This window comes from Platalea leucorodia, assembly GCF_965183815.1.
Source record: "Platalea leucorodia genome assembly, chromosome: 20".
Classification (NCBI taxonomy): domain Eukaryota; kingdom Metazoa; phylum Chordata; class Aves; order Pelecaniformes; family Threskiornithidae; genus Platalea; species Platalea leucorodia.
In genome coordinates, this window is record NC_138842.1 from 2,652,252 (window position 1) to 2,665,072 (window position 12,821).

At 47.1% G+C, this 12,821-nt stretch overlaps 1 protein-coding gene across 5 annotated transcripts in view; it reads left to right on the top strand.

The window, feature by feature from the left end:
- The first annotated feature begins 5,570 nt into the window (after positions 1-5,570).
- Positions 5,571-12,821, top strand: part of PRDM10 (PR/SET domain 10) — a 46,811-nt gene continuing 39,560 nt past the window's right edge. For 4 of the 5 annotated variants that reach the window (XM_082330707.1, XM_082330705.1, XM_082330706.1 and 1 more), the window contains exon 1: positions 5,571-5,697. The gene's annotated coding sequence lies outside the window, so the exon portion shown is untranslated. The remainder of the gene's footprint in view (positions 5,698-12,821) is intronic. The other variant, XM_082330708.1, reaches the window with a different exon arrangement.

A 12,821-nucleotide genomic window follows, 5' to 3' on the forward strand; every position in this document is an offset into this window, starting at 1 on the left:
GGAGATATTCAAAACCCGCCTGGACGCGATCCTCTGCAACCTGCTCTAGGTGAACCTGCTTTAGCAGGGGCGTTGGACTAGATGATCTCCAGAGGTCCCTTCCAACCCCAACCATTCTGTGAAATGTGGCTTGCTTAGTCTAACAAAATAAACTTCAGGAGAGACTATGACTGCTGTCTATAAATACATCAGGAGAGTAAACACTGGGGGAAGAAAAAAGTCCCCTGTTTGAACTACATAAAAATGTTGGCACAAGAACAAATAAGTAAAATGGGCCTTGGAAAAAAAAGCCTTGTCTTCAGTCACATTTTTAGTCTCTTGTTCAAGGCTGCAAGAACAAAAGTCTTAATTTTTCCCAAGAGAAAGCTCGCTCAGATTATATACTATGGTGTCTGTGATGGAGAGGACTCGGTGGCTTGGAAACCCGCCCCCCCCCCCCCCCGCTCCCAGCTCCTACATCCATGAGTAGGTCAGATTTATTAATTGCTAAATTCTGGGGAAGACGGAAGACTGACCATCAGACAGATCCAAATATATTTTTCTTCATACATATTGAAAAATAATACTGAGTTTTCCCAGCTATGGGCTTTTTCTGTTCTATAAAAAGTCCAGATAAACAGTGCATGATTGGCACATATACTAAGTTAGATCATAAAATATGACTTTTTTTTTAAAAGTGGCTGCTGTTTAAACATCTAATGTAAGTTATCACTGAACTTTTTTCCATGTTGCCTCTCTTTATCTATTAAGTATATCCCGAAGCAGGAGAAATATCTCTTGAAGATGCCTTCTTTCCCAACAGAAGCTGGGTAAGACTGACTCTATCATCTCATCATCACTTTTTTAAAGCAATTATCAAAAGGATGTGTATTAATAAGTCCTTTCCCAGGGCTGGAGAAACTTTCTAGAAAACTTAAATGCTTTAAATCCTGTAAATCTTTGTGGTGATTTTTTTAAAGACTTATCATAATGCCTAGATACAGTACTAATTTCAATAGAGAATATTCAGCCTTATTTCTGTTCAGCTTTCTAGCAAACTCAAAATATCAAAAGCATTGTTAATAGTTTTCTGAGTCATTCCAGCTTGCTTAATGGAGAGGAAACCCAGCCTCTCTGTTTACTTCGCAGTTGATGCACAAATTATTTCCTACTAATGACAATGCTTCTCCATAACCTGAACCGGATAGTGGCGACACCTGAACTTGAGTGAAAAACCGGCCAAGATGGGTACTTTCAGTTAAGTATGGTAAGGCTGTTCATGGTTGAAGATACTTCCCAGAGAAGAAATGCATGTACTACAGGAATCCCAGCTGAAGAAGTAGTTGACCTGGATTTGAAGTTGAATTACATCTGTCCGGTGCAGATTTCTGGGAAATGCTCCAATAATTAAGAAGTCTTGCAACGCAAAGAACAACTCTGCTGCACCGGTGTTCCTGTACTTGCCACAGCCTGTGAGCTTGGACGCTTCCGAGGACCACAAGCTCCTGGCTGCCTTGCTTAAGGGCCAGGACTCCACAGCAGCAGCTGTGCATAAGAATGAAAAAATGTTTTTCTCACCCTGGAAAAGCTTGCAAACAGGCACTTTGCATCAAAACTTGTGAAATGCTAAACTCTCTTGGTTGATTTCTATCTTCCCCTAAACCCAAAGATCTCAAGACTCCCATCAGGAGCAGCAGCCTTAATAAATGTTGTTATAATGAAGTCAGGGAGATATTGGTGTGTGAGCAGCAAAGTGTTTTCCCTGCAGGCATTTTTGCAGCCAGAGCTCTTTTCCCATCCCTGCACCACAGCATGGCTTTGCTAAATTGGTTTTCATGGTGAACTGAAAAGCTCCCTTTTCCTAAGACTTGATGCGCCTTTCACAAAATGCCCAGTAAAGATTGGGGGGAGGGTGGTGGCTGTGTGAATTGTTTCCTCGCTTATTACTGTGCCTGTTGCCTATATTTCTTATTAAATATTGGGGGATAAATGCCATTTGTGGGTCCAGATGAGGCAAAAGGGTAGCCAATAGTGAATGTATGTGATGAAATGCTGTCTCTAACGGCATGTTTTTCATTTAGTTTTAAGGAAAATCACTTTTAAAATAGAGATACGATTCTATGCTATTAAAACCACTAACCCTCAAACTTCTTCTAGTTAAACCTTTCCTTGCATATAAGGGAATTAATTCAGCTTCTTAAAAATATAGTTAAACTTTTTTGGGGGGAGGAAATGACCCTGAGAACCAAAATAGATAACTTTGTATGTGTTTTACATGAGGCCATCTTAATTAAATTTATTCTGGCTTGCTCTAAATCAGTAAACTCATATCACTACCTTCACCATGTTTTGTATTCTCTGTGCAGGATGTAAAGTAATTACATTTCAGTTGCATTATAATTTAGCAGGTTCTAACAGAAACATGGAGAGAGCTGAAGTTTTTCCATCTTCTAGATTGGTGTTTTAAATCACAGCCAGCCGCTGACTTGCACAAGGGGAGTTAGATGGGTACCACAATGCATAGCCCAATTCCGTGCACAGTTTAATTTGGAAATCTAGGCGCAAGTACCTACTTAGCATGCACAGACTTAGTCCGGGAGGTCAACAGGGCCAGCGAGGCATCGTCTGCTTCTATAACTCAAATGAGTTTACAGCGCTTGAGCATTTTTCTTGGTCATGTTTTAATCTACATGCTTCTCCGGATGGGATAATGTCATGAAGAAAAATCAAATAACCCCAACAAAACCAGAAACAAAGAGGTATAGACGGGAAAAGAATAGACAAGCTTTCTAGGAGGTCTGAAAGACAGAGGGTTGGTGAGCAGCTTTAGGGGACTGTGGTCCAGGTGTGGGAGGCTTGCTTTTAAGGCAAAGGCTTGTGGCAGTGGTTTTACTAGGTGAAGGGAATGGATGAAGAGGGTCAAGTGAAAGAGGTCAAAAAGATATTTGCAAGTAAATGAAATGGGGTGAGGTTGCAGTATGCTTTTCCACCTGGAACCTGAAATGAGGGAGAAAATGGCCCTTGCTGGGAGGATGTCAGTATGCACGCTTCGATGTGGGAGATGGTGCCGCGGTCTGGAAAAACGAGCCTTGTAGTGGCCACGGGGAAGAGAGAAAACAGGCAAGACTGGACACGTGCAGCAGAGGCAGTGCTGAAACAGCAGTATACAAATGAGGTGATGCAGAGATGGAGATACAGATCCCGGGACATGAGGGGGGAAAAAGGAGGATTCAACGAAGGGTTACAGCGCTGCTCCAGACCATACGGGCGAATGGGGAAATTATTTTATGTAGCTTATTTGAATGCTGAAGATTAGAAATAAACAAACAAACTTAATGTGAAGGCTTGTCTCTCTCTGACAGCATGAGGCTATTGGAAAAACAAAGCCTGTGCTGGAGCAAGAGAAACAACACATTAAATGTGGGAAATACAATAGGCATTACATCAGATTCCAGATACTGCAGATGATGAATCAGACCGGCATGCTTTTTCTACATCTGGCAGCTTCTTGCATCCACTGTACACTTGCACTGAATACATCTTTCCAAGCTAAGGGGGGGGAAAAAAACCAACCTGTGGGATAACTTCTGGAATTCGACCCATGTACCAGGAAAGGACAGCCCTGTCCTGAGGTCCTGTGCTATCTTGTGCCCAATTGTAGAACTACGTGTTTCTATGAAAACATGGCACAAAAGTGCGTTTGTATCGGAGTCAGTAAGACTTCCGAATGTTAGGGAGACTCTGGGAAACCCCGAATAAAAATACAGCGCTTTGAAAATGCTTTGATTATTTTTCTAAAATGAATACAAAATGCTGTTAAGACATATGGCAAATAAAGCAGTTTTGTTTGGTCTTATGTATTTCCTTGTGCAATTTGTTATCCCAACATTTCAGCATGGTATAATGAAATCAAAACTCGTTCTGTAGGATAGAGGAATAAACTGACTCCATAACTTTCATAATTCAAGTTAAGAGAACTGCCCAGAGGAGTCAAGCAGTATTGTGGAGGGAAAAAAAAAAAAGCCCAACAAACTTCCCTTAACTGGGTAACTAATTCTGCTCACTTCAGTTTTAAAATTCTTTCTTATCTGACAATTTAAGGTTAAGTTACTAAGCACAAGTTAGAAAATTCACATCTGTGTTTTGGTTTGTTTGTTTTTTTTTTTTTTTATCTTGACTGCTCAGGGAAAAGACAGGTCAGTACCACAGGGGATGATTTCAATATACACTTGCACCTCTTAATTTATATGACTAGATCAGGCTTTAGAACGACAGACCTAGTGGAGAAGTACGCTTAATTGCACCAAGATCTGACCCTCTCGCTGTTCTCCTAGGGCAGAGAATGAGCAGAACCAGTTTTGGTAAAAGCAGTGATTCCTCTTTAACCAAAATTTACCCTTCCTCTATTACTGGGTTTTGGGTCAGCTGGCCACAATAGCCCATTGCAGGATCTGTAGCTGCCCACGCTTCAGTGGAACAGTGTTTATTATGTACGTGCACACACACGCAGTTCATGAAGCCATTTGGAATAAACTTGAAAGGTACTAAACACAGAGATTGTCTTATTTAAGAAATATCTACTGAATTACTACACCAAATAGCTTTCTGAGCCTATGCTAATCACAAATACGGAATAAGAAAAGCGGTATTTTTCCATGCCACTGTAATACAAACACCTCTTTAAGACGAGCAGCAACAAAAGTACGGCAATAACTCCAACTGGAATGACCAATTAGTTAAATTTCCGAACAATAGTAATTATTATCCTTCTCTGAGCTGACATTTAGGACTCGGACATGTATACCATGAAAAAAAGAACAAATGCCAGCGCCAGCCTGGGTCCCTTTAGGCAGAAGGAGCCCTTTTGGGGGCATTTCCTTATGGGCTGACCCTCGATAGATAGTAATGGCTCTTGCTTCAGCTTTTAATTTATAAGTATATAAGTAAAATTACAGTGAAGCCCGCTGGACTGCTATTTTTGACACAATTTCAGAGAATTATACTCCGGGGGGCTGCAGAGGATTGCGGCTGGGAGGAGCCCACGGGGGATTTCGGGCTCACCTCCTTATCCAGCGGGGGCGAGGGAGACGGACCCGGCCCTCCCTGCCGTGTAAACGGGGGGCCCCGGCCGTCCCCCGCCCCAAAATCACTGCACGTCACTCGGAGACCGCCCCCCCTCCCGCTCCTCCCCGCCGCCAGGGGGCGCCCTGCCCCGCCCTCCCAGCAGGGGGCGCTGCTCGCGTCCCCCCCCTTCCACACACCTCCTCCCCCAGCAGGGGGCGGAGCGCCGCGATAAGAGGCGCGCTCTGATTGGCGGTAAGGCACCCGGCGGAGCGGAGCGGGGATGAGAGCGGAGCTCTGATTGGCCGCCGGCACCCAAAGGGGGGAGTAAAGGCCCGGGCAGGGGTCCCCTTCCCCTCCCCTCCCCGTGGATCGTGGCCCCCCCCCCCGCTCCCCAGCCCCCTGACCTGGCCTCCTCCGACTCTTTTCTTGAAGACTTTTGTGCCCTATCTTGGCGGGCGGAGGCGTTTCAACCAATCAGCGTGCGGCGTCGCCGCCTGTTGCCAGGCAGATTATGGTAATGAGGTCCGGGCGGCCGCCCCCCCCCCTCCCGCTCTGCAGCTACCATTGTGAGGTGAGGACAGGTGGGGGGGTTTGGGGCCGCAGCGGGGCCGGCGGCGGCGGCCGGGACGCGGCACCCTCACGGGACCCCCTCAGGTAACGCGATGGGACGGTCCGGGAGGGAAGCCCGATCCGGGAGCGCCGCGGGGACCCGCCGGGGGTTTTGGACTTGTTGTTTTAGTCGCACCCAAGATGGCGCCCGGAGCTGGCGGCTCCTTAGCGCTGGGGACGGGATAAACCGTTGGCTGCCGCGAGTGGGGGGGGGGGGGGGAGCAGGGCGCAGTCATTCCCCTTCCCCCCCCGCGGAAGAGGTACAGTCCTCTTTCCCCCCCTCCCCGCCCCAGCCGGGATCCCCCACCCGCCCCGGACAGAGGGAGAAGGGGCTGCCCCCACCCCCGTTTCCCCCCCCTCCCTGGATGGTACAGTCCGGACCCCGGCACCTCAGTAGCGGGGGGGGTGCCGGAGCCATCTTGTTCCGCCGTGTCCCCCCCCTCCCCATTACTCTGGGCTGCTCGCTCCCCTCGCCCCGTGGTTAGACCAGCTCCCCTACGCTCGGCTGCCGGGCCGTTCCCTTCTCCTCAGCCCTCCCGCCGCGTCCTCTCGCCGCCAGCCCCCTTTCCCCCCCCCGCCAGGGCCGCAGTGGTTGGGGCTGACTGACCGTTGGGCGCCCTCACGGGCTTTCTCGGGGCGGGGGGGGGGGGGGGGACCGCGGTGGTTTCTCACACGGGGGAGCGGTGGCGGGAAGGGGGGAGGCACCTTGAGCCTCCTGATTGGCCGCGTGCCTCGCGCCCCTGCCTCCCATTGGCCTAGTTAGGGGAGGGGGCGTCGCACCCCCTCCTCGGATTGGCTGATTTTGATGGCGGCGGTGGGGCGCGGAGGGTATATAAGGGGGAGCGGGTGGGGAGGACTCGCAGTCCGGCCTGAGGGGAGCTCAGGGACGGGAGGGTGCTGCGGCCCCCGTGGGGTCCCGACCCGCCCGAGGATGGAACTTGGGGGCCCTTTGGGCACCATTACGGGCCCCAGCAGGGAAAGGCAGCGGTCTGGGTGGCCCTGGGGCTTGGTGGAGGGAAGGCAGCCCTATCCCCGCCATCTTGGGGTGCCAGGATGGGGCTGGTGTGGATAGGCTCATCCAAGGGCAGAGCAGGACCAGGCCGGTGGGCTTGGGCCTTGCGCTGGCTCTCACCGTGTGAGGTGGTTCTGTCCATGGAGGGCCTGAAGGAAAGGGTGAGGCCCATGCGTGAGGAGAAGTGGAAGCTGTGGTGTTTGCCACCGCTCTGCTAACGTTGGTCTTTGTGCCAGTGGTGGTGGTTGCCTCTGCCAAATACGCCCGTTCTTGTGGTCTTAGATACAGTTACAGCATGTGGCTGTTCGATCTTGTGGACCTCTTGCTACCGAGGTTTTCGAGCTGAGTTAAAAACCTGTTAATGGGAGCTTGTTAAATTGTTAAGTTGGAAGGGACAAATGAGGTCCTGGTGCTCTGTCTTTCAGAACTACTCATCCTAAAGGGACAACTCACCCTTTACAGGGTTAATTTCCCTGTGTGAGACATTTCAAGGTATGCAGGGTCACCTCTTACCTCCCTACTGCTCATTGCAGACCCTCAGAAGGGGTCTTCCAGGGGTCGGTAGATCAGAGTTAAAAACCTGGTGTAGGCTACTGAGCTTCGTAGTCCTGAGAGTGAAATGGACGGTCGGTATTTGCGATGCACTTTTTGCTATCTGCACACCAACCTGTCTAGTGTATTACTGATGTATTTGTGGTTCTTACAGGCGTTTGAAGAATGAACAAGCATAAAGCTGGGTGTCTATAAGATGCATATCAATGTTTCAGAGTTTCAATGGGAATAGAGACTCTACTGAACTTTAGCTTTCTTCTGTTGTATTTTTAATAATTCAATTTTCTTGTTTTTCCCTTTCTGTTGGTTAAGTTAGATGGTGAAATGCTACTGAATCATCAACTGATTTTACAAGAGGGTTCTTTGGGTCTTTTGTGGACATAATTGGCAGTCTCAAGCCTTCTAATGCCTTCATTTCTAGGGGGGGAAAAAAAACAAAACCAAAAAAGTAAGAGAGTGTATTTCTCCAGTCAGTCCTTAAATGGAGAACTTATCTCCCGAGTTGTGATGCTGCTTTCTGGCACTTTGCTATGGGCATGCTTCTCTTGTGTGTTAGGTGCTTAAAATGAAGGCAGCTTTACTACCTTGGCTATAGGATGAGATATTGATATAGCTGTTATTATTATTACTTGATGGAATAATTGACAATTTGTTTTTAGAGAGAAATGGGTAGGTGTTGTCACTTGCTCTCCTCTGGCTCCCCCGCTACTAACCTGCAAAGAAAATCCCTGGATGAGCTCTGCTATGGTAATTTGCTCTGCAGTCAGCAGCTACTTGGAGTGTGTTTCTGACCACCTGCAGCTGCTGTCAGCTGTGTAAACTGAATTTTAATTGACTTATAAGTGTAGCTAATTACAGAGGCTGTTTTAGTATTGTGAATTTTGTTTTGACTTAAACATGAGATCGGGTCTATTTGTCACTTTTATTTCAAGCTAGTAAAACAGGCAGAAATAGAAGTTGTGTTGTAGCCCTTAACTGATGTTATATATTAAGTCCTCACCTGTTTTAATGTACAGATAGCCTAATTTGTTCTCTGTGGCCTGCAGTACTTCAGAGAAGCAGCTATTCTGAAAGAGGCAAGTTGGGTTTTTTATGTGCAGAAATAAGGTAGTTTTATCTTTTGAATTTTAAGAGCTTGAAGTAGAGGGGTGGTTTAATTCAGAGGAGAGATGCAGAGGGGTGGGAGAGGGAGGGCAGAAGCAGCACCATCTGCTTGTAGCAAGGGGAACAACCTCCTCCTCTAATTAACGGTAGCTTTGGGAAGAGTTGTCTGAGCAGGAGAAGGGATAGCAGGCAAAAAAGATGGCAAGGGGAAGCTGGAGGGGAACGGAGGGATGTGGTGGTGTTGGTACGGTTTGGTTTTCTTTCAGTAAAACCTGAGCATGTCTTCTTGAAGGTTGCATACGCAGCACTGTAGCACAGGTTGCGCTAGAGACCTTTTATTTTCCTTTTTTGTCGTGTTGTACTTTAAATACGTGTTTTCCCTGTTTTCTTGCTTTATCGTACTTCTCCCTCTATCATTTATAAACCAAATCGGTTAAATAGACAGGGTCACTGCCTCAAGCAGCTGCAGCCAGAGAATTGCACTGTAAGATAGCAACAGAGGATGATATCATAGGGACCACACAGCATGAAACATTTGGAAGAAGACAACGTGAAGAATGTGGCCACACGTTCAGGAAGCTGAGGATGGGAGGAATAAATTAGCTGCTGGAGTGGATATGTAGATGCTGAGCAAATGGGAAGAGAGGTGACCAAGAAGAGCATGTGCGTATACGGAAGTGTAATTAATTTGTCTCTTAGCCCACTCGGAGGTGAAGGACAGATATGTGAGAAACACTTGGTTATACAAGAACAGGACTAAACAGAGATGCCCTTAGAGAGGGAACTGCATCTCCGAGTAGGTCTCTAGTCCCCTAGCAGGTTGTTAACCTCCCCTCTTGGGGCTCGCTTGGAGTGCTTGATTATCTCCTGTATTTTGTGGTGGAAACAGTTAGACTTTCAGCTACTTGTACTTTGTGAGAGAATAGTTGCACCAGGCGGTTATGTAGTTGCAACAGGCGGTTATGCTCTCCCCTTTAGTGCTTGGGCACTGTCCCTTTGGGAGAAGGGCTGTGTGGCACGTTGGACACCGTAGTGGAGGACTGGCCTTGAAGATCTAAAAGATCTCTTCCAGCTCATTGTTGCTCTGATGATGGATGTGCTGTAAGGGTATAGATGGATCGATTCATTATGCACAATTTGAGTAAAGAGTGAGTTTGTGTTTGGCTGAGCTCTCCTATTTATTAAACGACTAAATAAATGGAAGCCGTTTTTCCTTTTGTGGAAATAAATAATCTTTGCTGCCCTAGCCCCATGTATGATTTCCATTTCCAACTCACCAGTAAAACATAAATATTGTGGTTATATATTACCTGATTATTAACGTTCAGCCAAAATGCACCAGAGCCAGAGTTCCTTGAAACAATATGTGCCTTTGATGGATGAGAATGCAGAGGAGGAGACGGCAGTCGTGACTCAGTCCTCAATGAGGTTAGAAACCTTCTTGCTGCAATGAAAGCGTGTTCTTGCCAAGGGATCTCAGGAAGCGCACCGACTCTGCCTTCTAGGCAAGCTGGGGTAATTAACTTAAGTGTGGGATATAGCTTTTTGCAGACACATGTGATGTTCCTTTTGAGCATAATAAATCATTTTCATATTAAAAGCTGGAGGAAGACCCGTAGTCGTAAAAACCCCTTTCGTAACAATTCTTGCTGTCCTTGCATATGGCTGGCGGTGAAAAAGAGTGGTCAGTGAGCGCAGTACTTAAAGGATTAAGCTAATAGCCCCTGCTATGATTGCTGCAGGGAACCCCAATCTATATGCAAGCCTCTTTTACACTGGGGAGTAAATCGCATTAGCTGCTTTATGCACCATTATTGTAGAGTGGATTCTCATTTGAGATACTGCAGTGGCTTTATGGCTCCCTGAGCAGGGAGCTGGACTTTTCCCCTTGCCCAGCTTTAATATTCCCCCGTTCTTCTCATCCCAGAGAAGGGACAAAAAGGAATGTTTGGCAGCCACTGGCTCGGGTGCTTTCTCAGCAGAATGTCCTTAATTAGACTTGGAGGGGTTGCTGCAGATGAAGTCCCCAGAGGTTTTTGTCTGTGTATCTTCTTGTGTAGGCCCAGCATTGAAAGCAATTGTCATTCCTTAATAGCAGGTATGCCGAGAACATATGGTTACTGTTGATCTTTTTTTTTTTGTATGTGTGTGGTGCTTTTCTCTGAATTTCAGAGCCGAGCTTTCTTTTCTCTGAATTTCAGAGCCGAGCTTTCCTTTGAAGCATCATATGAGTTCACTGTATTCAACTTGTGTCAAAAATTCTTACATGCCAAATACAAAATAGCAGTGACTTTGCTGTTATGAGAGGCTTTCTCTTAAAGCACCGTTCACTCCCATTCCCTAGGTGTTAGGGGTCGTAGGCGCACCTACAAGGTGGCACGGCATGGGTGCCGTGATGGCCGAGGGTGGGGTGTCTTCTGCTGAGGACAGCGAGGCTGATGAGGACGTTGCTGTTGGGTAGGGAATGAGGCGCTTTGCCCCTGAGCAGTGCTTTTTCATCCTCCGGAGCTGAATGCAGCGAATGGGGAAAGCTGCTGATTTAATAATACAGCTTCAGAGAAAACAACATGCTGCAGGAACAGGAGAGAGGGGTTAGAGAGTATCGTGGCGGTCAAAAGGAGTTTTCAAGTGAGATTTCCAAAAAGGTGAAGAATTGTTCAGGCAATGACACAAAGATGCTTTCCAGGCATCAGGAGCTGCAGAGGAGAAGCTTCACCATTAATGAGATTTTTGGATCGGATATAAAAGGCAAGAACTAAAGAGGAAGGCCGTAGGTCTCTGACACCAGCAGGTCCTCAGAGGGGGCTGAGAAAAGGAAGGCAAATGTGAATGGCATACTGAAACAAATCTGTTTTTTCTTGGTGAGGTGGTGGATTTACTTGCACTTACCTGGTGAGGCAGACAGATGGATATTATGGGTGTGCAGACATGTAGGAGAATACTCGTCCTGCCCTATGTGTCTGCTGACTGTGCTCCAGTGCTAAATCAGATGCGTTTTAGTTGTCGTGAGCACCAGGTTGTTCCTGCACTGATAAGCCTCGCTGAGAGATAAGCACAGCTGCATGCCAGCGTCGCTTCCTAACTCAGAGAGTGCTTCTACCTGTGAAAACCATAGGCAAGTCATAGGGAGCTCGAGGGCAGCACCCATGGGTGCTGTGTCAGATAGAGCTCCAGCAAACACAAGTCAGAATGAGCTTATCTTCCACTGGAGTAGATGTTTTGTGTGCCAGGATGTGCACCAGAACTTGGCTATGTACAAGGCAACATCAGTGTTGAATTGAGATGTGCCTTTCTTGTGAAGTAATGGGAGTTTTCTGGGTTCTGGATTCACATTATATCTTTTTATATATGACACACCGCGCCATGCCACTGACGTACTGGAGTGATACTGGGTTATATTTATACCTATTGCCATTTCAGCTTGTGTCATCACCCAGCATGGACTGGGTGAGGCATGCCTGCTATTTTGGGGAGGAAAATGGTGTCTGCACAGTTTCTGCAAATGGTTTAGCATCTCGCATTTTGGCATTGCTTCTTGGTCGCGAGCATGCCGCTTATCAGGTTGTAGGTAAGCGTCGGGGTAGTGACAGAATCGCAGTCGATATGTTGGGTGATAGGTCTCATAATGTGTGTGTGTGTGTCCCTTGGATGCTGCAGAACTTCCCCTTGAGGTGCTTGCCTCGGCATTCAGCTTGTCTGAAAATGGCTGATGCGTGTGAGATATGGGGAGAAAAATCAACACTTGTAAAGGATAATCCGTGGGCAAACAGTGCGGAGAGCAAGCAGAGACAAGCAGAGCATGTTCCCTTGCATGCCAGCTGTTTGGCAATGCTTATGCCCAAAGTTTCACATTTACTTCTGTTAAAAAACAAACAAACCAACCACAAAGCTTCCAGCTAGACCCTTTGAGAAAATAAGTATTTTCTTTACCTATATCTTGCAAACTGGTATTGCTAACAGGCTTAGTGTAGATGCCACATACCCTAACGTACTCATCACGATCCTTCTGCAGCTAATTTGAAAAAATACTGTGGCTGTGTGCTGAGCTGGACATCTGCCGCCTCCTTGTGCAGCGAGACATCTCTGCTGAGAGGACCACAGGGAAATCATTAAAATCTCGAGGCACTGTGGCTGTCAGTGTTAAGCTGTAATGGATATTGAGAGGGGGATTTAAAGAAGAAAATAAGATCATGCAGGATTAATGAGGGAGAGCATCCTATGGAGGAGCAGTGGGCAAAGTTATTTCGGTCTTTTGTGCCATCAGTGTTGGAAAACTTACTCAGGTGTTTGTGTTTCCTGGCAGTTTTGTCGTCAGTGACTTTGGACCAGATCACGCTTTCCAGCTCCAGCCTTAACTGCAGGTCTTGTTTCACTGTTGGCTTTCCTACCGGCTAAATTTCAACGCTTGCTCCTGCCTCGGGCCCTCTTTATTGCCTGGCCTTGGGACCTCTCTGGGACGTGGCCCATCTGCTCTTTCAGTGACTGCTCACTCAGCACATCC